At 47.0% G+C, this 27786-nt stretch overlaps 1 pseudogene; it reads right to left on the reverse strand.

Annotated features, from left to right (window-relative positions):
• Positions 1–7976: 7976 nt before the first annotated feature.
• LOC147087180 (uncharacterized) lies at positions 7977–9198 on the reverse strand (annotated as a pseudogene).
• Between the last annotated feature and the right edge of the window lie 18588 nt (positions 9199–27786).

Here is a 27786-nt window from a genome sequence, read left to right on the forward strand (position 1 = left end):
AGAATCTATCTGGTAAGGCACACCCCCCCCCCATTGAGTAATGATTTCCATCGCTAGGATTTTTGCAGCTGCTTCGGCTGTGCTCCTCCTAGTGGGGAAGGCCTCGACCCAACGTGTAAAAAGTTCGATGACTACAAAGACATGGTTCTACCCGCCTGCGGGGTAGGGGTCCTGTGAAATTCACTTGTAATTGCGTCCAGGTTCACCTGGGCCACCGGGGGTGCCCTATACGTACTCATATGTGACCCCCAATTCCCGTTTGGAGGCAAGGTAGACATATTCGCCCATACTCGTGGATCTCTCTGGCCATTCTGGGCCAGCACCAGGTGTCAGCTATAATGTAATATAATTATAATCTCCCAAATGCGCGGGCTCGTGGTAAGATTGTATCAGGGCACGTCGAATGGACGTAGGAACCACGGACTGGGTCTCATGATGAAAAACACACTGGGGTCTTTGTTCACTCCCTCACGCACCCAAACTGTATATTCTCAGGGACTCGGAAAGGTACACGGTTAGGAGCGTATCGTTCGGTAAATCATCGGCCAGGGAAGCCTCTTCAGTTCGTACTACTGCATTAGGAATAAGGGCCATCACAGGGTGAGCCAACGCGGCCCGTCGGGCGTCCAATTCGGCAACTGGGTTACCCTGGATTTCTGGGGTCTCCCCTGCCTGGTGGGAGCAAACATTGACTACCGCCCCCAGCGTGGGCCCGTCCGCTGCCCGAAGGCATTCAGCGATCGCGAAAGCATATTTAATAGTGTTGCCTAAAGAAGTCAAATATCCTCACCGCTTCCACAGGCCGCAGCAATCGTGGATGACGGAGTAGGCATATTGGCTGTCTGTATAGATATTTGCGGTTGTTCCTTCTGCCAATTGAAGGGCTCTAGTGAGGGTGCTGATTTCCGCCAGCTGGGCCCCTTGGGTGAGGGTCTGTCCTGCCGGACCTACTACTGCCGATCCGGCGACACGTCGGCCCTCATGGTAATAAGTGGACCCATCCACGTAAATCTCTAGGCAGGCCACGGCAATGGGTTCGGTTAGGTTGGGACCCTGACTATCGAGATGTAAGATAGTGGTGCAATCATGGGGGGTCCTTTCGTCGATTAGGAAGGATGCAGGGTTCATTCGAGGGTTTGTTAACAGCTCGATCCGAAACCCCCTACCCAATAAACAAGCCTCCCATTTTGCACGTCTCTGTTCGGAAATAGTATCCAGGCTGCCTGCAAGAACTTTCACGAGGCTGTGGCGGGTATGAAAGATTACCTTCCCGGGACCTACCATAGACTCTATTGAATCTACCGCCCAGGCTGCACAATCAGTGGGCGCCAGGCACGGGGCCTATCCCATCATGGAGGCTGGTACCGGGCACGAGTAATATCCTGCTGGTCGTATTTGATCATTCCGTGATTGTCCCACTACCGCACTATACACCCGATTGCCCACCCAATTCCACAGGTGGAATGATTTAGCTGGGACTGGGAGACCGAGGGCAGGTGCGTTGGCCAAAGTGATTTTGACCATCTCAAATGCTTCAATTGCCTCTGGTGTCCAAGTCAACCTTGCCTCTCCCGGGGCCCTCCCTTTAGGAGGTTGTTTACTGGGCTTGCCAATTAGGTGAAGTCGGTTATGTAGGTGCAGCAATATTGAAACAATCCTGTAGTGTCCGTGTGTAGATAAAAACACTGAAGACAGGAGTTGGTTCATAGGTATTTACTAAGCAAGTCTGGGGGGGGGTCTAAAGGATATACACAATACACAGGCTTATATAGCCCAAGTGGCAATTACTGGCATTACGCACACCTGGGGCTCTTAAAGGCACATACACCACCATTGCACTTAAAGGCACATACACCACAATTCCTCCCCTTCTAGCTAACTAGTACATCATATTTTAAGAAATTATTAATTAAATGTTATATGCAAAATAAGATACATTGCTGTATTAATTAATTATAAGTTAGTCTCTCAGGAGGCTTCCTGACTCGGTCCGGATAACGCCTCGGGGGTGTAGTAGTTTCTGGTGGTGTAGTAGGTTCTTCTGGCAAGGCTGATTCGGCTTGAAGGCCAGTGTCGGGTTCATCGGGTTCCAGTCTCACCGGATCGGAGGTAGATATGGGTATATCTACTTCATCGTTAGATGTATAGAGTGGTGGTGTAGGTTGTCCCTTTTCGGATGACTTGATGATTTGGTCAGCATGGCGTCTTATTATGCTTTCTCCGATGTCCACGGTATACATCAGTGGTCCTAGTCGTGTGCAGATAGTTCCAGGCTGCCATTTCTCGGTACGGTAGTCCCGGGCCAAAACCGGTTGGCCTATCTGGAAGGTCCTAGTTGGCTTTTCATTCATGCCCTGAAACTGCCGGTTCTCCACGTCCCTTCGGATGTTGGGCTTGACCAAATCCAGCCGGCATCTTAGGTTTCTATTGTAGAACATCATGGCGGGAGTTTGGTTAGTAACCATATGTGTTGCATTCCTATATGCAAATAAGAAGTTATCCACCTTGTGCTGAAGTTTTATGTCTTCATTACCCATGGCCTTTATGGCCTTCTTGAAGGTCTGGACAAACCTTTCAGCCAATCCATTGGTGGCGGGATGGTATGGGGCGGACGTGTAGTGCTTTACCCCATTGTTCTTTAAGAACTTTCTGAATTCTTCGGACACAAATTGCGGTCCATTATCAGAACATATCTGTTCCGGCAGCCCATTCCTGGCAAATATGGTCCTTAATACTGTGATGGTTTTTTCCGTGGTGGTGGAGGACATCTTTATTACCTCCGGCCACTTGGAGTGTGCATCAACTGCGATTAGAAACATTGAGTCCATAAATGGACCAGCAAAGTCGATGTGCACCCTTTGCCAGGGAGAGGAGGGCCACTCCCATGGATGTAGAGGGGCTTGTGGTGGAGCGTTTTGGACCTTCTGGCATCCTAGGCAGCTCTTGGTCATTTCTTCGATGTCTCCATCGATACCTGGCCACCATACAAACGCCCTAGCTAGGTTCTTCATTTTCACTCCACCCAGATGCCCCTCGTGAAGCTCCTTTAGCACTTTATCCTGGAGTTTGGGTGGAATCACCACTCTGGATCCACACATCAAGGTTCCTTGGCACACTGACAGCTGTTCTCTTCTTTGCGAGAATGCTGGCAACAGTGGCTCGCCATGTGCTGGCCATCCCTTCACTGTTAAATCGTAGACCCGTGAGAGAGTAGGGTCATTTCTTGTCTCCCTTTCAATGGCAGAATTTGTCACCGGTAGACATTCCACTATGGTAGAGTGGAATATCTCTACTGGGTCTAATGTAGGTGCCTCTTCTATCGTTGGCAACGGTAGGCGCGATAAACCGTCAGCATTCCCATGCTGTTTTGACCCTTTGTATTCAATGTTGTATTGGTGTGCCCCTAGAAAAAGGGACCACCTCTGTAGTCTTTGTGCCGTCATAATGGGGACACCTTTTTTAGGGTTGAATATGGAGATGAGGGGTTGATGGTCAGTCAGCAAGGTAAATTTTTGTCCGTGTAGGTAATGGTTGAATTTCTTCACTCCCCATACCAGGCTGAGTGCTTCCCTGTCTATTTGGGAATAGTTACGCTCAGCTGAGTTTAATGAGCGTGACGCAAAAGCTATCGGCCGTTCTGAGCCATCAGGGAATCTATGGGATAATACCGCTCCTATGCCGTAAGGGGATGCATCGCACGCCAGTCTGATTGGTAGTGATGGGTTGTAATGAGCCAAAACTTTCTCGGATGTGATTAAGTCTTTACATTTATGGAAGGCACGTTTACAGTCTTCGTTCCATTTCCAAATCACTCCTGTCTGTAGAAGATCATTAAGAGGGTGTAGAATAGTTGATAAGTTCGGTAAAAATTTATGATAGTAATTTATTAATCCCAGGAATGACCCTAATTGTGAAACATTTTCAGGCGCTGGGGCTTTTATAACTGCTTCAATTTTTTCAGGTGACTTATGCAACCCTTCCTTATTAATTATGTGGCCACAATATGATATCTGATTTTGGAAAAATTCGCACTTGGGGCGATTTGCTCGTAGGCCCCGTTCTTTCAGCCTAGTGAGCACCTGCTCCAAATTGGCAAGGTGCTCGTTGTCGTTTTCTCCTGTTATAAGGATGTCGTCTAGGTAGCATTGAGTCCCCGGAATCCCTTGCAGGACTTGCTCCATAGCTCTTTGCCAGATAGCTGGAGCTGATGCTACTCCAAAAACCAGTCGATTGTACTGGTACAGGCCTTTGTGCGTGTTTATTGTGAGATAATTTTTAGAGGTCTCCTCAACCTCCATCTGTAGATATGCCTGTGCCAAGTCAATTTTTGTGAAACGTTTCCCTCCGGATAGTGAGGCGAAAATATCTTCTATCCTCGGAAGAGGAAACTACACCGTGTGAAGGACCGGGTTTACAGTCACCTTAAAGTCCCCACAGATGCGAATTTTTCTCTGTTCCTCAGAGTTATTTTTCAATGCTTTTTTCATGACTGGAATGATGGGTGTTGCCCATTCGCTCCAATCTATTTTGGATAATACGCCTGCCTTTTCCAAATTCTTCAGCTCTGCCTCGACTGCCGGACGTACTGCGTATCGCACCGGTCTTGCCTTAAAAAATTTTGGAATTGCTGTATCTTCCACTTTTATTGAGGCGGTGATGCCTTTCAAGTTTCCTAGTTTCTCTTGAAACACTTCTTTGGCGTTGGCCAAGATGTCTTTTAATCGTTCAGGTATGATGTCATCATTGTTTTTTTCCTTACTGGTCACCGTCAGTGCCTGAATGGAGTGCCAGTCTAAACGTATCTTCCTTATCCATTCACGTCCCAACAACGGTGGACCACCATCTTGTAGAATGTATAAATACAACTTTTGTATTTCTTTGCCGTTGTATACCACAGGCACCCTTATTTTTCCTTTGGGGTAGACTTTCTGCCCCGTATATGTTTTTAAGATAATGGATGTGTCTTTTAGAGGTATATGCGAAAATAGTCTCTCGTAATCTCGTCGATTTATCACGGTTAGAGCTGATCCTGTATCTAGCTCCATTTTAACTGGGGACCCTGCTATTGTGAGGGTAACCCAAATGGTTTGGTAATCTTCATTGGCAAATACATTGTGTAATTTGAGAGAGCTTAGCCTCTTGTTCCCAGAGTCGCTATCGCTCTTCTGGTCTTTGGAGCTACTGTCCGTCATCATTTGTACCTTTCTGTGCTTTTCCTTATTGATTCTTTTCCCGGTAGTGGATTTTTTATTTTCAGATCGGCATACACGTGGAATGTGTCCTATCTTTCCGCATCGCTTGCATGCTTTTTCTTTGAACCAGCAATCCCTCTGGTCATGGTTGGATCTGCCGCATCGATAACATTTATTGAAACCCCGTGTCATTTCATGGGTGCCGAAGTCCTGTGGCCTTTGCTTTATCTTTGCCATTCCTATTGCACTGAAAGCCTTGTCCAGTGTTAAATCTTTTCTAGAAGATACCTTCTTTTGTGTTTCTACACTTAGGGGATCGCAGATGAATTTGTCTTGCAGAGAATCTGCCAGTCCTGCCTCGAATTGGCAGTGTAGGGTATCAACAATCTCTTCAAAATTCTTGTCCATCGGTTCGGCTGGAGTGATTAAGTTGCGTAACAGCTTGTATGTTTCTGCGCCCATTAGATCCAGAAGAACTGAAGCTTTTTTTTCAGCTTCTATTCCATTTGCGGTGCAAAACACCTCCACTCTTTCTACATATGTGGTCCAATCCTCTATCTTGTTATCAAAAACATCAATATTGCCAAAGTTAGGCTTTGTTTCGTTATCAAAAGCATCAATATTGCCAGACTTAGGCATTTCAAAAAAAAGATATGGCGCTTCCCGCGCTTTTCTTTTCTCTGTAGCAACGATATGGCGCTTCCCGTGCTTCCCCGCCACTGCTACCGATAACAACGCTGTTTTACTGTGGTTTCCGTTTATTCACTGTTGGAGACTCGTTCCTGACGGAGGTCTAAACGCTGACCTGCTTGCCGCGCCGGCCGTCTCCCAAGTGCACCCTCCCAGTCCGTTATTGCTTGCCTCCGATTTCGCTGCTTGTCTCAGCTGTAGAGCCCGCCGCTGGAGCCCCAGCCTGACGCCCAGGAAGGATTAGCGCAGTACCTGCCACCAGCTTGGCCAGCTGGTGAAACCACAGTTTCTATTACTTCCTTGAGTCTTCTGGACGCTGGAGGAATCGATGTCCTTGAGCGCTGCCGAATTGCAGGTAAGTCCGTTTCCACTTCGTCGCCACTGTAGTGTCCGTGTGTAGATAAAAACACTGAAGACAGGAGTTGGTTCATAGGTATTTACTAAGCAAGTCTGGGGGGGGTCTAAAGGATATACACAATACACAGGCTTATATAGCCCAAGTGGCAATTACTGGCATTACGCACACCTGGGGCTCTTAAAGGCACATACACCACCATTGCACTTAAAGGCACATACACCACAAATCCCATCATGCTTCGCAGGCCAGAGACAGTGACGGGTCACGGCATCTGCAAGAGTGCTTGAACCCTCTCGGGGTCAGGTCCTACCCTCTGGGGAGATGATCTGACCCAGGTAGGTAACCCGAGGAAGCCCAATTTGAGCTTTGATCGGATTCAGTTTTACCCCCCTTGAACTAAAGTCTCCAGGACACACGTCATGGCGGCCAGATGAGCTGAGGGCGAGGGACTGCCAATCAGAATGTCATCTACATATTGAAGGCAGGCTGAATCTTGCATTTGGCTATCTGCTAATGCTGGCTGGAGAGCCTTTTCCAGGTCTTGTGAAAAATAGTAGGGGCATTGTGAAATCGCTGAGGCAACTGGGTCCAAGTATACTGGGTGGATCGAACAGTGAAAGCGAAGTGCTGTTGGGATCCGGGATCCAAAGGACATGTCAAAAGTCCGTTTTGGATGTCCAGTGCCGTGAATATGGACAGGGCTTTGTGGAGGCCGTTTAAAATAGTGGCAGGTTTCGCCACTAAGGCATGGAGCTTGGGAGTGACCCGATTCAGTGCTGTATAATCAATGGTCATTCTCCAGGATCCATCTGGTTTCTGCACTGGCCATACCGGGAAGTTGGTACGGGAGCATGTCTTTGTCACTATACCAGTTTCTAATAAGTCTACTACTATGTGCTTCTGATTGGAGGGGGTATTGTCGGTGGGTCTCGGGGTAGGGTCCGTGGACCCTCACTGGGTCCATCTCCGCTCTACCACAGTCTAATTTGTGGCTGGCCCATACAAGAGGATAAACCTTACAAACTCTCCCCCATGGTCCTTCCTCTATCCATGCGCGCTTTACCAGCCAGAGGGCTTCTACTCTGCATTGTCGGGATTTATATTCCTGGAAGGGAAATCTCCCCACTCGGGGCCCCCCTAAGTCTATGGATGATCCCTTAGGAGCATATCTGCCTTTATCTAATGGAGAATATCCATACCTAAGAGCAGGCCCTCACCGTTAGGACCTACCCACAGGGTGATCCACCAGGTATAACTCCCTGGTGACAGCTGCAGGGGAAGTGGAACACTCCGATGGAAGATCACCCTTTCTCCACTAACGCCAGTTATCGGAATGCTTTGATGTAAGGTGGGAAATTCTGTGTCAGTTATCGAAACCGAGGCCCCCGTGCCTAAAATGGCACAGTACTGTCGGCCTCCTAACTGTACATTTAGAGACGGGCGTGTGGACCCCTGCTCCCCGACCATGGAGACTGGCTAATCCTAGTAGCTGGCGAGGAAGGCTCGGAGCGCCTCCATCTCTTGGTTTGACAAGCTTCTCTTCATTTGTCGCTGAGGGCCTGAAGTGGGTCGGGTCGGTCCCTGCCCCTGTTTACCTCCACCCTGTTCGTAACAGTTGGCTTTTTGATGCCCTGTCCGCCCGCAATTGTTACAATTAACTCTCGGCTGGGTGCAATGTGTAGCCACGTGGCCCGGTGCGTTACAATTGTAACAGAGTCGAGCCTCTTGTATGACTGCTACAGGCTCGGTTTTAATGCCCGGGGCCGCTGTGGTGGACCATGGCAGATAATTGTGGGTGTGAGCTTGACTGGTGGCATCATTTCCGCCTGGTGGAGCCCAAAAAGTCGACCAGCCCACTTCCAGATTGCAGCTTCCGTGGCCTGGGGGCTGGCCCCCATTCGGAGGGCAGTTTGGTAGGGCTTTTCCAATCCCTGGAGTAGACTATCTACAAACCGTGGGTAGTCGTGATTAGTGGGAATGTCATTTGTCTGGCCCCAGTGTTCATACTACTCGATTACTCGATCAATGTACACTTGAGGTTTTCCCCGGGACTCTGTTGCAGGGCGGTGAGCCCCATCGAGGTAGCGGTGCATTTGCCCAGTCTGAACTGAAGCCAACTTTTCAAACCATGGAACTGGATCTCATACACCGCCACTGTGGCTGGGGCATTTATGGCATGGTGTCCCAATGCCCCATAAACCATAGAGGGGCATTTCACGTCGATAATAGCTTTGATGTCTTGTTTGGACAAATTAAAGTGCCGAGCAGCACTTTGCATTTTTGCCCATACTTCTACATTAGGATTGTGTCTTTTGAGGTCGGGAATGAGAAAGGTGACGCTGGGCCTCTCCTGGGGCATAAAAGACTGTGCCTCGTCCATCGTACCTCATCCACCGATCTCTGGGTTTTGGGCTCCTACCGTCTGATTAACTCAGACGGGGGCCACGGAATTTGATTTTTCAGCCCCAGACTGAAGAAGTAACGGCGGGTAGATATGACTGTATTCGGCAGGGCACGTGGGTTGGGTGGCCTCGACTCGTTGAAACTCTACGGTCCCCGATGGGGGCCTGGGATGTAAGGACGACATGTCTCGAGTCTCCTTTTGTGGAGCCTCGACAATTTCACCTCAGCTTTTTATGTCGTCCAAATTCTCAGTCCCTGGTGGCTTGAGGTGCAGGAGACTACTGAATTGGACTTTAGCCTCCTGCACGGGTCACAAGAATTATTGTAACGGGGCCAGTCTGCCCCCCTTGTCCATGATTATGGCTCCCATTTGATCCATCCAACCAGCACAAAAAACCGCTCCATAATTAACTTGTTTGGCGTCCATTGTTCCTCCCACCACTTTATTTGGTCAACTAATGGGCTTGTTTCTTTCCACCCATTTTTAATCATCCCACTTTGAAATTTCAAATTAGCCTCTCGGACCCGTTGTACGACAGTGGCACTGGTGGCCATAGCTGGAACGTCCGGTGAAAGAAGTCTCCCCTCATCACCCATGTGACCCGTATTAACTGTTACGTATATTGTTATTATCTATCTTATACTTTATCGGCACAAACGTATCACCTTATACTCTAAGTCAGAAATACACACTTATGTCTAATCGATTCTGTCAGTCCGCGGTCTCCATGAGGAATAATTTACTATGTGGGTAATTTAATACTGACTGGCCCGTACACGATTTTAGCCACACTGTTGAACGAGTGAGTCCTTGTTCCTCCTAAAATACTTAATGTGGCTTCTTCCCTTAGGACACGACACGGTTCTCGCTTCAGCCATCAATTCCAGTGTCGTTTAACTCCCATGGTCCTTACCTGCAGTATCCCACTTCCGACACTAACTGTTAGATTCGAATTTGGAGAAACTCCAGACCGAGACGGAATTGAGGACATTTACAGAATTTATTAAAACAACCAAAAGACTTGCGCACAACGGAGAGCCACTCAACATCCTCAAGCTAGGGGTGCACGCTGGGAGGACAAGGAGTTGTTCATTCAAGTTGTACAATTATTTAAGCAATGACCACCTACTACATAATGGGGCGTACACGTACAAACAGTGTCACAACAGCTATTCTTTATTGTTTTATGTGGTTAGTCACTCAACTGTCAGGCCCACCCCTTGAACTCAGGTACCCTCTGACCATGCCAGTCACAGATGTTAGTCGTTTCATCCTACTCCCCACATTCCTGCTGTTATCTCTTCCCCATTGTCGGCATAGATTATAGTTTGAGAAAATATGTTTATCCTTAACTGTCGACCAAGCAGGATGGCTACAAGGCCGCAGTGATTCATGTACCCTGTAACTGGAAAAATGTTGGTGGTTAATTGTACCCTCATCTCCTGGGAGGGCAGGCCGTGCTTAGAAAATGGTTCTACTAAGGCTGCGAAAAAAAGCATTCCAAATTTGTTAAGTAAAGTGGCAGTCTGCAAATGAGCTTCAGTCAGCTAAAGATACACTATGGGTAAAGAGGTGTGACCATAGTCAAGTATCCCAGAATTCATTGCGAACAAGCTGGATCTCTCAACACTATCAGTTCCACTTAATATCGTGAATACTTCAATGAAATCACCACTTAAACTTTTAAATTCCAGGGAATATAACCCTAGTTTGTGCAACCTCCCATTGTAATTTGTCCCTTGGACTCTATGTATCCTTCTGGTAAATCTATGCTTCACTTTTTATACCTAATACTACCATTCCTAAGGTGTGATGCCCAGAGCTGAACACACTACCGCAGCTGTGGTCTAACCAGTGCATTGTATAGCTGTGGCATGATTTCTCCCTCTTATATTGTAATCCTACAGATATGAATGTCACCATTCAATTAGCCTTTTTGAATCTTTTCTGTACCTGCCCATAACCATTTAATGATATATGTACAGGGAACCTTAAGTCTATGTGGATCTCAACTGTTTCCAGCTTATCATTATATAGAGTGTATTCTAAACGCCCCTATTTGATCCGTAGTTGGTGACGTCATACTTCCTAATACTTAATTCAATTTGCCAAAGATTTGCCCATTCACTTAATCTATGAATATCTGGTCAAATTTCTTGCTTCCATCTAAACTGCTTATACAGCCGCCTATCTTTTTTGTCATTGTCAAACTTGGATGTGTGTCTCACAATCAAATCAAATAAGTCGTTAATAAAATCAGTGCAGAGTTGAGGCCCCAAAGGTGATCCCTCAGAGACACCATTCGTCATATGCTGCCAATTAATGTACTTGACCATTATCTGTAAACGGTCTCTCCTGTCGAGCAATCAATTTCCTAACCAGGTCAATAACTTGCGTTCACTTACATGAGCTTCACATTTAGCTAAATGCTCTTTATGCGGGACTTTATCAATTGTCTTTTACTCCATGTCTACTAGCTAATAATGATTTTTGAACTGGGACTCATAAACCTCTTTGCTCCTCAACAGTTAATAGCTTCGCATTATTTAGAAAATACTCAGCACTCTCTTACTGTGCTCCACAGTGGATGGTTTCACACTTGTGCACAGTTAACTCGATTTGCCTTTGTTTTGCAGGCTTACTTCGTCTGTCTCTGCCCCATTGGTTACCTCCATTTCCCAGTTGCGCTATGAATGGACCACCTAACTTAGTGCGATCTTGAAAATTTGATCTACAGCGCTCTATTTCTCCATCCAAGTCAATCATAAATCCGGTGAAAAGTTGAAGATCCAATACAGATATCTGGGGGACGGCTCTTGTCATATCTGACTCCGCTGCTAAAGAGCATGTCCTTTGTGGGAGGGATAATCTTTCTGACGTGATGGCGGATTGAGGCAGTCAGTCTGGATTTGTGGGAGAAATGCGTTGTACAAGCTGGATTAAGGACAAGAAAATTGTCTTCGTTGGAGGTGCAATGTTCCACTGCAGCCAATGAAAGTACTTTTGTGAAATTGAGCTCGCAAATGCCTGGATAGCTCAGTCGGTAGAGTATCGGACTTTTAACCTAGAGAGTCTGGTGTTCAAGTCCATGTTCGAGCAATGCTTTTAAAACGCGATACTCATCTATACATTCGTGCTATGGTCCTTTAACAATGAGAATAACAAGAGGAGTAGGCCTTTTAAACCCTCGAGCCTTTTCGCCATTCCATTTAATCTGTGATCGAACTCCATTTGCATCCCTTTGCTCCAGATCCCTTAAAACCTTCGGATAAAAAACATCTATCAATCTCCAGTTTAAAATTGAGAATTGATCCAGATTTAACTGCTGGTTGCGGAAGTGTGTTACACATTTCTGCCACACTAACTTCTCTCCTGAAAAGCTTGAATCTTAAGCTTCTAAATTCCAGGGAATATAACCAAAGTTTGTGCAATCTCCCATTGTAATTTGTCTCTTGGTCTCTGTGTGTCCTTCTGGTAAATCTACGCTTCACTTTTTATACCTAATACTACCTTCCTAAGGTGTGATGCCAAGAACTGAACAAAGTACCGCAGGTGTGGTCTAACCAGTGATTTGTATAGCTGTGGCATAATGTCTCCCTCTTATATTGTAATCCTACAGATAAATGTATCACTTTTCAATTAGCTTTTTGAATCTTTGCTGTACCAATCCATGACCATTTAATGATATATGTACAGGGACCCTTAAGTCTATTTGGATCTCAACTGTTTCCGGCTTAACATTATATGGAGTGTATTCTTAATGCCCCTATTTAGATCCGTAGTGGATGAAGTCACACATGCTAATATTTAAATCAATTTGCCAAAGATTTGCACATTCAATTAATCTTTGAATATCTGGTCAAATTTCTTGCTTCCATCTAAACTGCTTATAATGCCGCCTATCTTTTTTGTCATCGTCAAACTTGGATGTGTGTGTCTCTCAATCCCATCAAGCAAGTCGTTAATGAAATAGGTGAATAGTTGAGGCCCCAAAAGTGATCTCTCAGAGACACCACTCGTCATATGCTGCCAATTAATGTACCTGATCATTATCCATAAACGTTGTCTCCTGTTGTGCAGCCAAGTTCCTAACCAGGTCAATAATGTGCCTTAACTTAAATGCGTTTCAAATTTAGCTAAAATCCCTTATACGGGACTTCATCAAATGTATTTTGCTCCATGTCTACCAGCTAATAAAAATTTGTGAACTGGGCTCATGAACCTCTTTGCTCCTCAGCAGTTAATAGATCCCCATTATTTAAAAAATACTCAGAGCTATCTTACTTTGTTCCAAAGTGGATGGTGTCACACTCTCGAGGAATTATTTGAATAAGTGTTTAGCTGGCTGCAGAACTAGATAGGAGCACGTCTAGCGAGACCAGTACATAAAAAGACAGCAATACGGCTAGCTGTGAAGAGTGGAGCTGCAGGAAATCAGAGTAGGCCTTCACGACAGAGCCAGATAAGTGTTCACCTTGTACACCACACTTACCTCACATTAACATATCAGAAGATAATACCGAAAATGATACTCAGCGAGTAGAAGACCTTAAACAGTTAGATGAAACTGTAGAATGTGACAATCGGTCTAAAAGCTCCAGTTACTAAATATCGCAAGCTGGTTCACGGTCATCAGTTGGTTCACAGTCATCAGCTGGTTCTAGATCGCAAGCTGGTTCACGGTCATCAGGTGGTTCTAGGGTAAGCATGGCCATTGCCAAAGCACGGGCTAAGCTAGAAGCAGCGCAAGCCAGAGCTGCGCATGCTGACAGAGAAATAGAAATAAAAGTAGAAGAGGCCCGTCTCAAAGATGAACTCCAAGCTGACCAGGCCTGTCTCCAAGCTGAACAGGACCGTTGCCAAGCTGAACAGGCCTGTTTCCAAGCTGAAATCCTAGCTGACCAGGCCCGTCACCAGGTTGGACGCCAGGCTGAACAGGCCCGTCTCCAAGACCCATTAGATGCTCTGCAGCAAGAAAAAGAGATAGATGCTGCATTAGCTGAGGCACAAGTATTCGAGGCAATTTTAGAGGAAGCTGATCCCGAGACAGCTAACCAACCTTTAAATCCTATTCTGTGGCAGAGTCAATGACAGTGCACCAGAGATTACGTGAGTGACCAAGCCGACAAACAGTTTACGAGAGAGAGGGATGAAGACCCGCACATCTCTACAGACGCAATCACTTCATATAACATGCCCCAAGTCACCAACCAAGGTCAAAATAGACAGTGTGCCTCAAGTCGCAGGATCCTCTGCTGCGAAACAGAAGACACGGTGCAGAGGAATAGAATGCTGAAGAGAGAAAGTCAGCAGCAAACCCCCTTTCATTTCCTTGAGACCCCATCAGAGCCCCTATTCAAGGCAACCCTGGCACAGGCCCCACCACCTAAGACCTTGCCAAATATCTTGCACACAGCCAGCTGGTGACTACAGGGTAAACCACGTTTGATGACAGGCCAGAGAATTATCGGGTGTGGATGTCCTCCTTCCACGGTGCCATATCGGGCTTAGACCTGTCGGCAGGAGAAAAGCTCGACCTCCTTATCAAATGGCTCAGCCCAGAGTCCACTGGACAGGCAAGCAGGATAAAAGCAGCCAAAGTGGGACAGCTGCCAGAAGGGTTGAAGAAGGCTTGGGCGAGGCTGGAAGAAAGCTATGGCTCGCCCGAAGCCATTGAAAGGGCTCTCTATGACAGGTTAGAGAACTTTCCGAAGTTGACAAATAAGGAACCCCAGAAGCTCCACAACCTTGGAGATCTGCTGCCGGAACTCGAAGCAGCAAAGCAGGGCGGCTACCTACCCGGTGTATCGTACTTCGACACTTCCAGAGGGGTAAGTCCCATCGTTCAGAAGCTTCCATTCAATCTGCAGGAGAAGTGGATATCGTTCGGGTCAGCGTTCAAGCTAAAGCATGACGTTACGTTCCCTCCATTCTCCGTGTTTGCCAACTTCATCCATAAAGATGCCAAAGCCAGGAACGACCCCAGCTTCAACCTTTTCTCCTCCCACACGGCACTTGCCAGAAGAGATAAGTTTGACAGACATGGAAAGACACCAATATCTGTCCACAAAATGCAAGTGTCTTCAACTGAGAACACAAGGGATCAGAAGAAATCGGAGGATATGAGCAAACAATTCCCCATCCAGAACAAGCCCCATCCATTAAAGACGTGCAGAAGCTTCAGGGAGATGTCCCTGGAAGATCGCAAACTGTATCTCAAAGAGAACTCTATATGTTTCAAGTGCTGCTCTTCCACGAACCATCTCGCCAAAAACTGCAAGGTAGATGTAATATGCATAGAATGTGAAAGTGATCGGCACATTTCAGCACTCCACCCAGGCCTAGCTCCTTGGAAGCCAGGGTCGTCTCCTCCCACCTCAAAGCACGCCGGTGAGAGAGAGGAAGCTGCCGGTCCGGAGATTACATCCAAGTGCACCCAGGTGTGTGGAGAAGGAGTGAGCGCAAGTGCATGCTCCAAGATATGGCTCGTTAAAGTGTACCCTGTAGGACGTCGCCAGGAATCTGAAAAGATGTATGCCATACTAGAAGAACAAAGCAACCATTCTCTAGCAAGATCCGAGTTCTTCGACATCTTCAAGGTCAAAGGAAGTCCGTCGCCTTACACGTTGAAGACGTGTGCTGGTCTTTTAGAGACAGCCGGCAGGAGAGCCTGTGGTTACGTTGTTGAGTCAGCCCACGGGAAAATTAGTTTCCCCCTTCCTACACACATCAAATGTATCGAGTCCCCGACAACCGTTCTGAGATTCACAATCTGAATGCAGCTCTTCACCACCGTCATCGGAGACGCATTGCAGAGGAGATCCCACCTCTTGATGCAGACCCAGACATAGTTCTGCTGTTGGGAAGGAACATCCTGAGGGCACATAAGATAAGGAAACAGATAAACGGTCCACAAGATGCCCCTTTCGCCCAAAGGCAAGACCTCGGCTGGGTCGTTGTTGGAGATGTGTGCCTCAAGTGTGCTCACAAGCCATCTCAGGTGAGCACACTCAAGACTTCCATGTTGGAGAATGGTCGTCCAAGCTACCTTACCCCATGCAGTAGTCAGATCCGAGTGACAGAGAAGTTCAGTCATACGACCCAGCCTCAGAACCCCCAGCGCTGATCTCCACAAACAGCACACAGATGATGCTCACTGGAGAGAACCCGGGTCAGTCAGTCCTCTGTCGCACCGCCAATGACCACAAACTTCCTCCATTGATCGATGACATGAGATTCCTCCAGATTATGGATGATGAGGTCTCTCCTGACAGCTCTAACAGATTGGTTACACCCTTACCCTTACAGAAACCCAGACGATGACTGCCGAACAACAGGGAGTATGCCTATAATCGTCTTAACTCACTTCGTCGCACACTAGGGAAGAAGCCGAAGATTAAAGCACACTTCCTAGAGGTTGTCAAGTACATGCTTGTCAACGATCATGCAGAGATAGCTCCTCCACTCCAGGAAGGCCAAGGGTGTTGGTACCTCCCTTCCTTCGGAGTCTATCACCCCAAAACGGGAACAGATCCGCGTGGTGTTTGACTCCAGTGCACCATTTCAGGGCGTCTCTCTCAATGACCTACTCCTCAAAGGGCCCGATCTCAACAAAAGCCACTTGGGGTACTCATGAGATTCAGGAAAGAGCCCGTCGCCATCACTGCCGATATCCAGCACATGTTTCACTGCTTTGTGGTGAGAGAACACCACAGAGACTTCCTCCGCCTCCTGTGGTATCGCAACAACGACCACAACAGAGACATTGTGGACTGCAGAATGCGTGTCCATGTCTTCGGGAATAGCCCGGCCCCTGCTGTTGCCATATACGGACTAAGGAGGGCTGCCAAGGAAGAAGAAGACGACTTTGGCAGTGATGTGAGAGGGTTCAGCGAACGAGAGTTCTATGTCGACGATGCACTGAAGTCATTCCTGACCGAAGCAGAGGCCATCAGTACCCTTGGACGAGCTCAGGAACTACTTGCACTATCCAACCTCAGGCTGCACAAGACAGCCTCTAACAGGCCAGCAGTGATGGAGACATTCCCCCCTGAAGATCGTGCTGAGGACCTCAAGTATCTAGACCTCTTCACTGATGACCACCCCCTACAGCGTAGCCTAGAAGTGTCTTGGAACATAGCAACAGATACGTTCACGTTCCAAGCATTGGATGTGAAGAAACCCTTCACACGTAGAGGGGTGCTCTCTACATTCAACAGCCTATATGACCCTCTCGGCTTCTTAGCCCCTGTCAGCATACAAGGCAGGCTGCTCCTCAGGGAACTCTCTGCACACGCTGCAGATTGGGATTCACCCCTCCCTGAAAAGATGGAAGCAGAGTGGGAAAGATGGAGAGACTCAATCCAAGACTTACAGGAGATCCGAATACCTCGCTCCTATACGTTCTTCTCTCCCTCAAGTGCCCAATTCAAAGAGCTTTGTGACTTTGCAGACGCATCCGCTAAGGACATTGCAGGTGTGGTTTAGCTGAAGGTCACCACTCAAGATGGACAAAGCAAAGTCGGCTTCGTCATTGGTAAGGCCAAGTTGGCACCCCAGCCAGACCTCACCATACCCAGATTGGAACTGTGTGCAGCAGCATTAGCAGTTGAGATTGCAGAGATCATAGTAGAGGAGATTGATCTGAAGTTCGACAGCATCACGTATTACAGCTGACCATGGGTCTAGATCTGTAACAGCGTCCCTTCTCAGCAGCATGAATTGGCTGTCAGGACCTGCTTTTCTTCAGAATCAGTCCCTGTACTCCTCCGAACTCAATGAGACATTCGACCTCCTCCACCCTGTTTCTGACTCCGAGATACACCCACAAGTCACAGCGAACGTTACTCAAATCTCTAAGGACCTGATGAGCACCAAACGCTTCGAGCGCTTCTCCAAATGGAACACTCTCATAAAGACAGTTGCACGCGGAACACACATTGCTCGTACCTTCTCCCAGTCTACACAAGAGAGGAGCTGCCATGGGTGGCACATCTTTCGTAAGAGACCCTCTGAGGAGGAGATCAAGAGAGCCAACATCCTTGTGATTAAGAGTGTCCAACACGAGTGTTACTCAGAAGGGTTGAAGTGCATAGCAGCAGAACGCAACCTGCCCCATCACAGAAGTCTACGGAAGCTGCATCCTATCGTCAACACTGGCGGACTTCTCAGAGGTGGTCCTTCTTTTGTCGCCAGAGGACTCCAGTGAAAGTAAAGTTAGGATTATGTGGAGTCGCTAACGACCCCAGACGGGGAGTGTTCTGGACATTTTACATGCAGATAGCAGCCTCTAGTGGTAGTTAGTGTATAGCAATGTTAGTATACTGCAATAGGTCATTTGACCTTTTTCCTGTTTTATTCCGGAAGTAGTATTCCAGGAAGAACCTGGCAGAGTCCTCACCAATCTACCTGTTGCAGATGCATCTGTCCATGACAGCATTGGTGGAAGTGACCACCGCACAGTCCTTGTGGAGACGAAGTCCCGTCTTCATTTTGAGGATACCCTCCACCGTGTTGTGTGGCACTATCACCGTGCTAAATAGGACAGATTTAGAACAGAACTGGCAAATCAAAACTGGGCATCCATGAGGCGCTATGGGCAATCAGCAGCAGCTGAATTGTATTCAACTGCAATCTGTAACCTCATGGCCCGGCATATCCCTCACTCTGGTTTAACGAAGAGTGCAGGAGAGCATGCCGGGAACAGCACCAGGCATACTGAAAAATGAGGTGTCAACCTGGTGAGGCTACAACACAGGACTACTTGCAAGCCAAACAACGGAAGCAACATGCGATAGACAGAGCTAAGCGATCTCACAAACATCGGATCAAATCAAAGCTCTGCAGTCCTGGCACATCCAGTCGTGAGTGGTGGTAGACAATTAAACAGTTAACAGGAGGAGGAGGCTCCAAAAATATGCCCATCCTCTATGATGGTGGAGAACAGCACGTGAGTGCAAAAGACAAGGCTGAAGCATTTGCAACTAGCTTCAGCCAGAAGTGCCGAGTGGATGATCCATCTCGGCCTCCTCCTGAGGTCCCCAGCATCACAGATGCCAGTCTTCAGCCCATTCAATTCACTCCACGTGATGTCAAGAAACGGCTGAAGACACTGGATACTGCAAAGGCTATGGGCCCTGACAACATTCCGGAAATAGTACTGAAGACTTGTGCTCCAGAACTAGCTACACCCCTAGCCAAGCTTTCCAGTACAGCTACACCACTGGCATCTACCCGGCAATGTGGAAAATTGCCCAAGTATGTCCAGTCTACAAAAAGCAGGACACATCCGACCCGGCCAATTACCGTCCGATCAGTCATCAGCAAAGTGATGGAAGGTGTCGTCGACAGTGCTATCAAGCGGCACTTACTCAGCAATAACCTGCTACAGACACCCAGTTTGGGTTCCGCCAGGGCCACTCAGTTCCTGACCTCATTACAGCCTTGGTCCAAACATGGACAAAAGAGCTGAACTCAAGAGATGAGGTGAGATTGACTGCCCTAGACATCAAGGCAGCATTTGATCGAGTGTGGCATCAAGAAGCCCTCGCAAAACTGAAGTCAATGGGAATCAACGGGAAAACTCTCCATTGGTTGGAATCATACCTAGTACAAAGGAAGTTGGCTGTGATTGTTGGAGGTCATTCATCTCAATCACATGACATCACTGCAGGAGTTCCTCAATGCAGTGTCCAGGCCCAACCATCATCAGCTGTTTCATCAATGACCTTCCCTCCATCATAAGGTCAGAAGTGGGGATTTTCTCTTATGATTGCACACTGTTCAGCACCATCCGAGACTCGTCAGATGCTGATGCAGTCTGTGACCATATGCAGCAAGAACTGGACAACATTCAGACTTGGGCTGACAAGTGGCAAGTAACATTCGCACCACACAAGTGCCATGCAATGACCATCTCCAACAAGCGAGACTCTAACCATCTCCCCTTGACATTCAATGGCATTACCATCGCTGAATCCCCCACTATCAACATCCTGGAGGTTATCATTGATCAGAAACTGAACTGGACCAGCCATATAAATACTGTGCCTAAAAGTGCACGCCAGAGGCTGGGAAATCTGCGGCGAGTGTCTCACCTCCTGACTCCCCAAAGCCTTTCCACCAAATACAAGGCACAAGTCAGGAGTGTGATGTAATACTCTCCAGTTGCCTGGATGAGTGCAGCTCCAACAACACTCAAGAAGCTCGACACCATTCAGGATAAAGCAGCCCGCTTGATTGGCACTCCATCCACCACCTTCAACATTCACTCCCTCCACCACCGGCGCACTGTGGCTGCAGTGTATACCATCTACAAGATGCACTGCAGCAACTCACCAAAGCTCCTTCAACAGCACCTTCCAAACACGCGACCACTACCACTTAGAAGGACAAGGGCAGCAGACGCATGGGGACATCACCACCTGCAAGTTCCCCTCCAAGCCACACACCATCCTGACTTGGACCTGTTTTGCCGTTCCTTCACTGTCGCTTTGCCAAAATCCTGGAACTGCCTTCCTAACAGCATTCTGGGTGTACCAAAACCATATGGACTGCAGCAGATCAAGATCGTGGCTCACCACCATCTTCTCAAGGGCAGTTAGGGATGGGCACTAAATGCAGGCCTAGTCAGCCAGCGACCCCCACATCCCATCAATGAATTAAAAAAAAAAAACCTAATGTGAGATTCTGAATCCGGTTCCATCTCTTCTCATACGTTAGGCAGGATGCAATGTCTGTGACTATTTCATTCACTTTGCCTCCAATTTCCACCCTTCCCTCACCTTCACATGGTCCATCTCTGACTCTTCCCTACCCTTGCTCGACTTCTCCGTCTCCATCTCTGGGGATAGGTTATCGACTAATATTCACTACAAGCCCACTGACTCCCACAGCTACTTGGACTACACTTCCTCCCACCCTGCTTCCTGTAAGGACTATATTCCATTCTCCCAGTTTCTCCGTCTCCACCGTATCTGCTCCGATGATGCCACCTTCCACACGGGTGCTTCAGATATGTCTTCCTTTTTCCGCAACCGAGGATTCCCCTCTACCGTGGTTGACACTGCCCTCGACCGTGTCAGTTCTATCTCCCGCACTTCTGCCCTCGCCCCTGCCCCTCCCTCCCGGAAACACAATAGGGTTCCCCTTGTCCTCACCTTTCACCCCAGCAGCTTCCACATTCAACGGATCATCCTCTGGCATTTCCGTTACCTCCAAAGTGATCCCACCACCAAACGTATCTTCCCCTCCCCTTTCAGCATTCCGCAGGGACCGCTCCCTCCGAGACACCCTAGTCCACTCCTCTATCACCCCAAACAGCCCTTCCCCTTCGCCTGGCACCTTCCCGTGCAAGCGGAGGAGTTGTAACACATGCCCCTATACCTCCCCCCTTCCCACTGTCCAGGGCCCCAAACACCCCTTCCAGGTGAAACAGCGATTTACTTGTACTTCTCGCTATCTAGTATGCTGTATTCGCTGCTCACGATGCGGTCTCCTCCACATGGGGAGACCAAACGCAGATTGGGTGACCGCTTTGTGGAACACCTCCGTTCAGTCCGTATGGGTGATCCCGAGCTTCCGGTCGCCTGTCATTTTAATTCATTGCTCCATTCCCACTCGGACCTCACCGTCCTTGGCCTCTTGTATTGTTCCATGGAAGCTCAACGTAAACTCGAGGAACAGCACCTCATCTTCCGATTAGGCACTCTGCAGCCTTTCGGACTCAATATCGAGTTTAACAATTGCAGATCATCAGCTCGGCCCCTGTTTCATTTTTTCATGTAATTTTTCCACTCCTTTCCCCCCCCACCTTCCCTTTTGTTTCTCTCTCACACCTGGCAGCTATCTCTTGCCCTGCCAGTACACTTTACACCCAATCTCAGCCTTTTACCATCTCGTCTAGCTTCGAATATCTTTTACTTCTTTTGTTTCTTTTATTCTTTTGTCCGATCGCAGCCCTGCCTTCGATCTAGTTTCTTTTCTTTCCAGTTTTGAAGAAGGGTTCGACCCGAAACGTCAACTCAAATTTCTCTCCACGGATGTTGCCTGACCTGCTAAGTTTTTCCAGCATTTTCTGTTGTTATGTCTGTGACTATCTTTGTTTGTTAACATGATAGCAACTTTGTCAGTGTAGTATTTGACAATACGTTGTTTATAAGAATTTAATATTTGTTAGCTACAGAAGTTTAGTTATACAATTAGTCTATTCTATTGTTGTAAATATGTTTATATCTTATTTAACATCTAATGTATATTACTCAGTTCTATGTACAAAACATACTTTGTCTTTGTTTACAGTTTCACAAATGTGTTCAAGTAAAGCTTCAAAACAGCAAACCCGCTTCTCCAGGAATTATTTGAATGAGTGTTTAGCTGGCTGGATAACTAGATAGGAGCACGTCTAGCGAGACCAGTAGAGGATAAGTTATCACGGCCCAGGCATTTTTCAAACTGGCAATGCGTTGATTGATATCCGTGCTATGATAAGCTAAGTTTGTTAAGGAGATGCAGTCGGCAAGAAAATACATGGAAGATGGATAACAACGGTCACTGTTCCGACACTGTGAGCTGCAGTTAAATGTGGGCATGTAAACATTTAAAGCGTCTAGTTCCAGAAAGCATTTCCTGCTGACATTGACACAGCAGGCATTTTAAAGAAAGCAAGGAAATTCATTTTGCACCTCTCTACCGAATGATGTGCTGCTGATTGTTGAGGCAGCAGTGTGGAGAGTTGAAAGGTTGATCAGGAGCAAGCATTGCTTCGCGCGGGTGTTCTGATTGGTGGCATTTCAAACAGCACCAAAACGCACCGTTCTCTGACCGGGAATCGAACCCGGGCTGCATGGGATAAAAGCGCCGAATCCTAACCACTAGACCACCAGTGAAGGTGCCAGAGGCATCCTGCCAGCAAGCAGAGCAATGCAGGCTTTCCTCCGTGCTGCTTTGAAATTCAGATCACTTTCACGCCAGGCACACTTTTCATTCAAGATGACTTTTTTTTAGCCGATATCACAAAGGACATGTTCGCGAAAGCACAGCAACAAAGGCGGGTATGCGTCCACTTGAGATCTATTTCCACCTGTGCTTTACTCAGAGACAGAGACACACAGTCAGAGAGAAGCCTTCGAGGTATTGAATACTATAACTACCATTATAATATCGAGCACAATGTAGAGGAAATGGTTATGCAGTGCTTGAGACAAAGACTCAAACACACACACAGGTGTGTGCTCTCTTTGTGTGGATATGTCTCAGATATCCATCTGAGTGTCATGGATTCATGGAGGCTTGCAGCACAGTGGGAGGCCATTCGGCCAATCGTGTCAGTGCAGCCGTACTTACTCCCGCTGTTGTCTCATTTGCTCTGGCCTCTCGAGCCTCCTCAGTGCCGCATACAAAAGGCAAACCGACGGAGAACACTATACTAACAAAGAATTCGTTCAGGATGTTGTTATACAGTCCTTCATATCCCAATACATCAGTTAAAATAACTTTAGTTCATTTTTTTCTGTTCAACTTTTCCAAGGAGCAGCCCATATGTTTCAAATTGGTGATGTTAATAATCCTCCCTGTCAGAGAACTGAAGACCGGTCTCTCAGCTTGACAGGTGAGGATATTCACCACTATACTAACGAGGAGCAGAGTGATGTGCAGCCTGTCAGAGCAAGAATCGACCTGTGAACAGTGGGACAAAGAGGCAGAAGGGACGCAAATAAGAATAAGAACAGTAGAAATAGGAGCAGGAATATGCCATTCGGATCCTCGAGCCTGCCCCGCCATTCAAGAAGGTCATGGCTCAACGCCACTGTCCCGCCCGCTCCCCACAACCCGTGACTCCCCTGTAGCTCAAATATATGTCTATCTTTCTTTGAATATACTCAATGACTCCGCCGCCACATCTCTCTGGGGTAGATGATTCCAAAGATTCACGACCGTCTGAGAGAAGAAATTCCTTCTCATCTCCGTTTTAAATGGGCGACCCCTGTTCCTGAAGCTTTGCCCCCTAGCTCTAGGTTCCCGCAGGTGGGGAAACATCCTCCCTGCATCTGCCCTGTCAAGCTCCATCAGAAGCATAGACAGAGGCAAAGACGAAAACAGAAACAAAGGCAGATATCGAGAGTGAGAGCATCAGTTTGACGTTACAGAGTGGTCAGAGGGAGAAGGGACTTCAGTTATATTGAGAGTGTGCAGAAGCTGGGATTGCTTTCCTCAGAAGGTTAAGAGGAAATTTAATAGAGGCTTTAAAAATTACAAAGTGTTTTGATAGAGGAGATAAGGAGAGACGCTTTCCAGTGGCAGGAAGGACGGTAACCAAAGGACACCGATTGAAGATAACTGGCAAAATAACCAGTATGGGGAGCATTGTCTTACGCAGCAAGGGCTCAGGCCTAAAGAATATCTTACTGCTCAGGATAAGTTATCATGGCCCAGGCACTCCGTCATTCCAGTCTTGCACATGTTGCTAATGTTTCAAATGTGGCATTTTTCACACTGGCAATGAATTAATTGATAGCCAAGCTAAGTTTGTAAGGGAGATGCAGTCAGCAAGAAAATAGATGGAAGATGGATAGTAACAGTGACTGTTCTGACACGGCGAGCTACAGTCAAATTTGGGCATGTAAATATTTAAAGTGTCTAGTTCCAAATGGCATTCCCTGCTGACTTTGAAACAGCAGGCATTTAAAAGAAAGCAAGAAATTAATTTTGTACCTCTGTACTGAATAAGGCGCTGCTGGCTGCTGAGGCAGCAACAGCGGTGTGGAAAGTAGAAAGGTTGATCAGGAGCGATATGACAAAAGGACATGTTCCAGAAAGCACAGCAACAAGGGCGGGTAGGCATCCACTTGAAATTTAGTTCCATCTGTGCTTTCCTCAGAGACAGAGACACACAGTCAGAGAGAAGCCGTCGGGGTATTGAATACTATAACTACCACTATAATATCAAGGACATTGTAGAGGAAATGGTTATGCAGTGCTAGAGACAAAGCATCAAACACACACAAAATACCCGTAACTGCTCTCTTTGTGTGGATATGTGTCAGATATCCATATCAGAGTCAAGGATTCATGGAGGCTGGCAGCACAGTGGGAGGCCATTCGGCCAATCGTGCCTGTGCTGTCTATTTGAAAGAGCAGTCGTGCTTTCTCCCGCTGTTATCTCATTGTCTCTGTTCTCTCCCTCCTCAGTGCCCCACACAAAAGACAAATTGACGGAGAACTCTATACTAATGAGGAACTGGTGCAGGGATCTGTTATACAGTTCTTCATATGCCAGAACATATTTTAAAATGATTTTAGTTCATTTTGTTCTGTTGAACATTTCCCAGGGGCATTTTAAGGAGCTGCCTAAAGGTTTAAAATTGGGAAAGTTATAACAGCTCCCCGTCGGGGAATTGAACCCCGGTCTCCCGCGTAACAGGCCACTATACTAATGCAGAACTGAAGGATACAGTATCCGTCAGAGCAAAGATCGACCTGTGAACAGAGGGACACAGAGGCAGAAGGGACAGAAATAAGAATCAGAACAGAAGAAATATGCGCAGCAGTGTGCCATTCGGGCCCTCGAGCCTGCCCCGCGATTCAAATAGATCATGACTGATCAGATCTTCGACTCAACGCCACTTTCTCGCCCGCTCCCCATAACCCTTGTTTCCCCTGTAGCACAAATATATCTCTATCTCCGCCTTGAATATATTCAATAACTCCGCTTCCACAGCTCTCTGGCGTCGAGGATTCCAAAGATTCACGACATTCTAAGAGAAGAAATTCCTCCTCATCTCCGTTTTAAATGGGCGACTGGATATCCAGAAGCTTTGCCCCCTAGTTGTAGATTCCCCCAGGAGGGGAACATCCTCCCTGCATCTATCCTGTCAAGCACGCTCAGAATCCTATACAGAGAGAGACAGGGACAAAGAGGGAGACAAAGATAGACATACAGAGTGAGACCCTCAGTTTGACGTCTTGCAGAGTGGTCCGAGGGATAAGGAACTTCAGCTATGTTGAGAGTCTGGGATTATTTTACTCAGAGGGTTAAGAGGACATTTAATAATAGGCATTCAAAATTACAAGGGTATTTATTAGAGGTAATGAGGAGAAACGTTTTCTAGTGGCAGGAGTGATGGTAAACAGAGGAGAACGATTAAAGATAAACAGCAAAAGAACCAGTATGAGGAGAATTGTCTTACGCAGCAAGCGCTCAGGCCTAATGAATATCTAACGGCTCAGGATAATTATCAAGGCCCAGGCACTCTCTTGTTCCAGTCTTGCACACGTTGCTAACTTTCAAATGCTGCATCTTTCACACTGGCGTTGAGTTGATTGATAGCCGTGCTGTGATAAGCTAAATTAGTTAGAGAGATGCAGTCGGCAAGAAAATACATGGAAAACTGATAATAACCGTGACTGTTCTGACACTGTGAGCTGCAGTTAAATATGGGCATGTAAACATTTACATTTTCTCGTTCCAAATATGATTTCCTGCTGACTTTGAAACAGCAGGCATGGAAGTGCGTTTTGCATCCATTGAGGCAGCAGCAGCAGTGTTCAAAGTTGGCTCAGGAGCAATAATTACTTCTCGCAGGTGCTTTGATTGGTGGCATTTCAAACAGCCCCAAATAGACTGTTTTGTGCCCGGGAATTGAACCCGGGCCGTGGCGGCAAAAGCGGCAAATCCTAACCACTAGACCATTAGGGAAGCTACACGACGTTTCCTGCCTCTTTCCTGTGTGCTGCTTTGAACTTCAGATCACTTTCACGCCAGGCAAACTTTTCGTACAAGGTGACATCTTTTAGGCGAGAACACAAAGGACATGTTCGCAAAACCACAACACCAAGTGCGGGTAGGCGTCCATTTGACAGATGTTATACAGTTCTTCATATACCAGTAAATATTCTTAAATAATTTTAGTTCATTTTGTTCTGTTCAAACTTTCCCAGGGGCATGTTAAGGAGCTGTCCAAAGGTTTAAAATTGGGAAAGTTAATAATCCTCCTTCATTAGGGAATTGAACCCCAGTCACCCGCGTGACAGACAGGGATGCTCACCACTATACTAACGAAGACCTGAAAAATGTCGAATCTGTTAGAGCAAAAATCGACCTGTGAACAGAGGGCAAATAGGCAGAAGGGACAGCAATAAGGATAAGAACAGAAGAAATAGGAGCAGGAGTGTGCCATTCGGCCACTGGAACCTGCCCCGCCTTTCAGTAAGATCATGGCTGATCAGATCTTCGACTCAACGTCAATTTCCCGCCCGCTCCCCATAACCCTTGACCCCCCTGTAGCTCAAATATATGTCTATATCCACCTTGAATATATTCAATGACTCCGCCTCCACAGCTCTCTGGGGTAGAGGATTCCAAAGACTCACGACACTCTGAGAGAATAAATTCCTCCTCATCTCCGTTTTAAATGGGCGACCCCTTATCCTGAAGCGTTGCCCCTAGTTCTCGATTCCCCACAGGAGGGGAAACATCCTCCCTGCATCTATCCTGTCAGCACCCTCAGAATCCTATACAGAGAGAGACAGGGACAAACAAAGCGACAAAGATAGACAGAGCGTGTCAGGAAGGGACAGAACGTATAAAGATAAAGGTAAAGCAGTAAAGGGGGTAAAAGCAGGAATAAATTGTCAGAAAACATATTTAAAACTTCTTTATCTGAATACACGCAGCATTCTTAACAAAATAGACGAGTTGACGGTACAAATCACTACACATGGGTATGATCTGGTGGCCATTACTGAAACATGGCTGCAAGGGGACCATGACTGGGAAGTAACCATCCAGGGATATTTGACAATTGGGAAGGACAGATAGGAAGGAAAGGGAGGTGGGGTGGCTATGTTAATAAAGGATGGAATCACTGCAATAGTGAGAAATGATATTGGGTCAAAGGATCCGGATAGTGAAACAGCTTAGGTGGAGATAAGGAAAAATAAGTGGAAAAAGACACTAGTGGGCGTAGTCTATAGGTCTCGTAAGAGTTGCAACTGTATTGGTCGGAGTATAAATCAGGAAATAGTTGGGTCTTGTAATAAGGGAATAGCTATAAGCATGGGAGATTTTAACTTTCATATTGACTGGACAAATCAAATTGGGCAGGGCAGCCTTCAGGTTGAGTTCATAGAGTGCATTAGGATTT

Source organism: Somniosus microcephalus, unplaced genomic scaffold (assembly GCF_052327205.1).
Source record: "Somniosus microcephalus isolate GS21.2 unplaced genomic scaffold, FLI_Smic_1.0 unresolved_chr6, whole genome shotgun sequence".
Classification (NCBI taxonomy): Eukaryota; Metazoa; Chordata; class Chondrichthyes; order Squaliformes; family Somniosidae; genus Somniosus; species Somniosus microcephalus.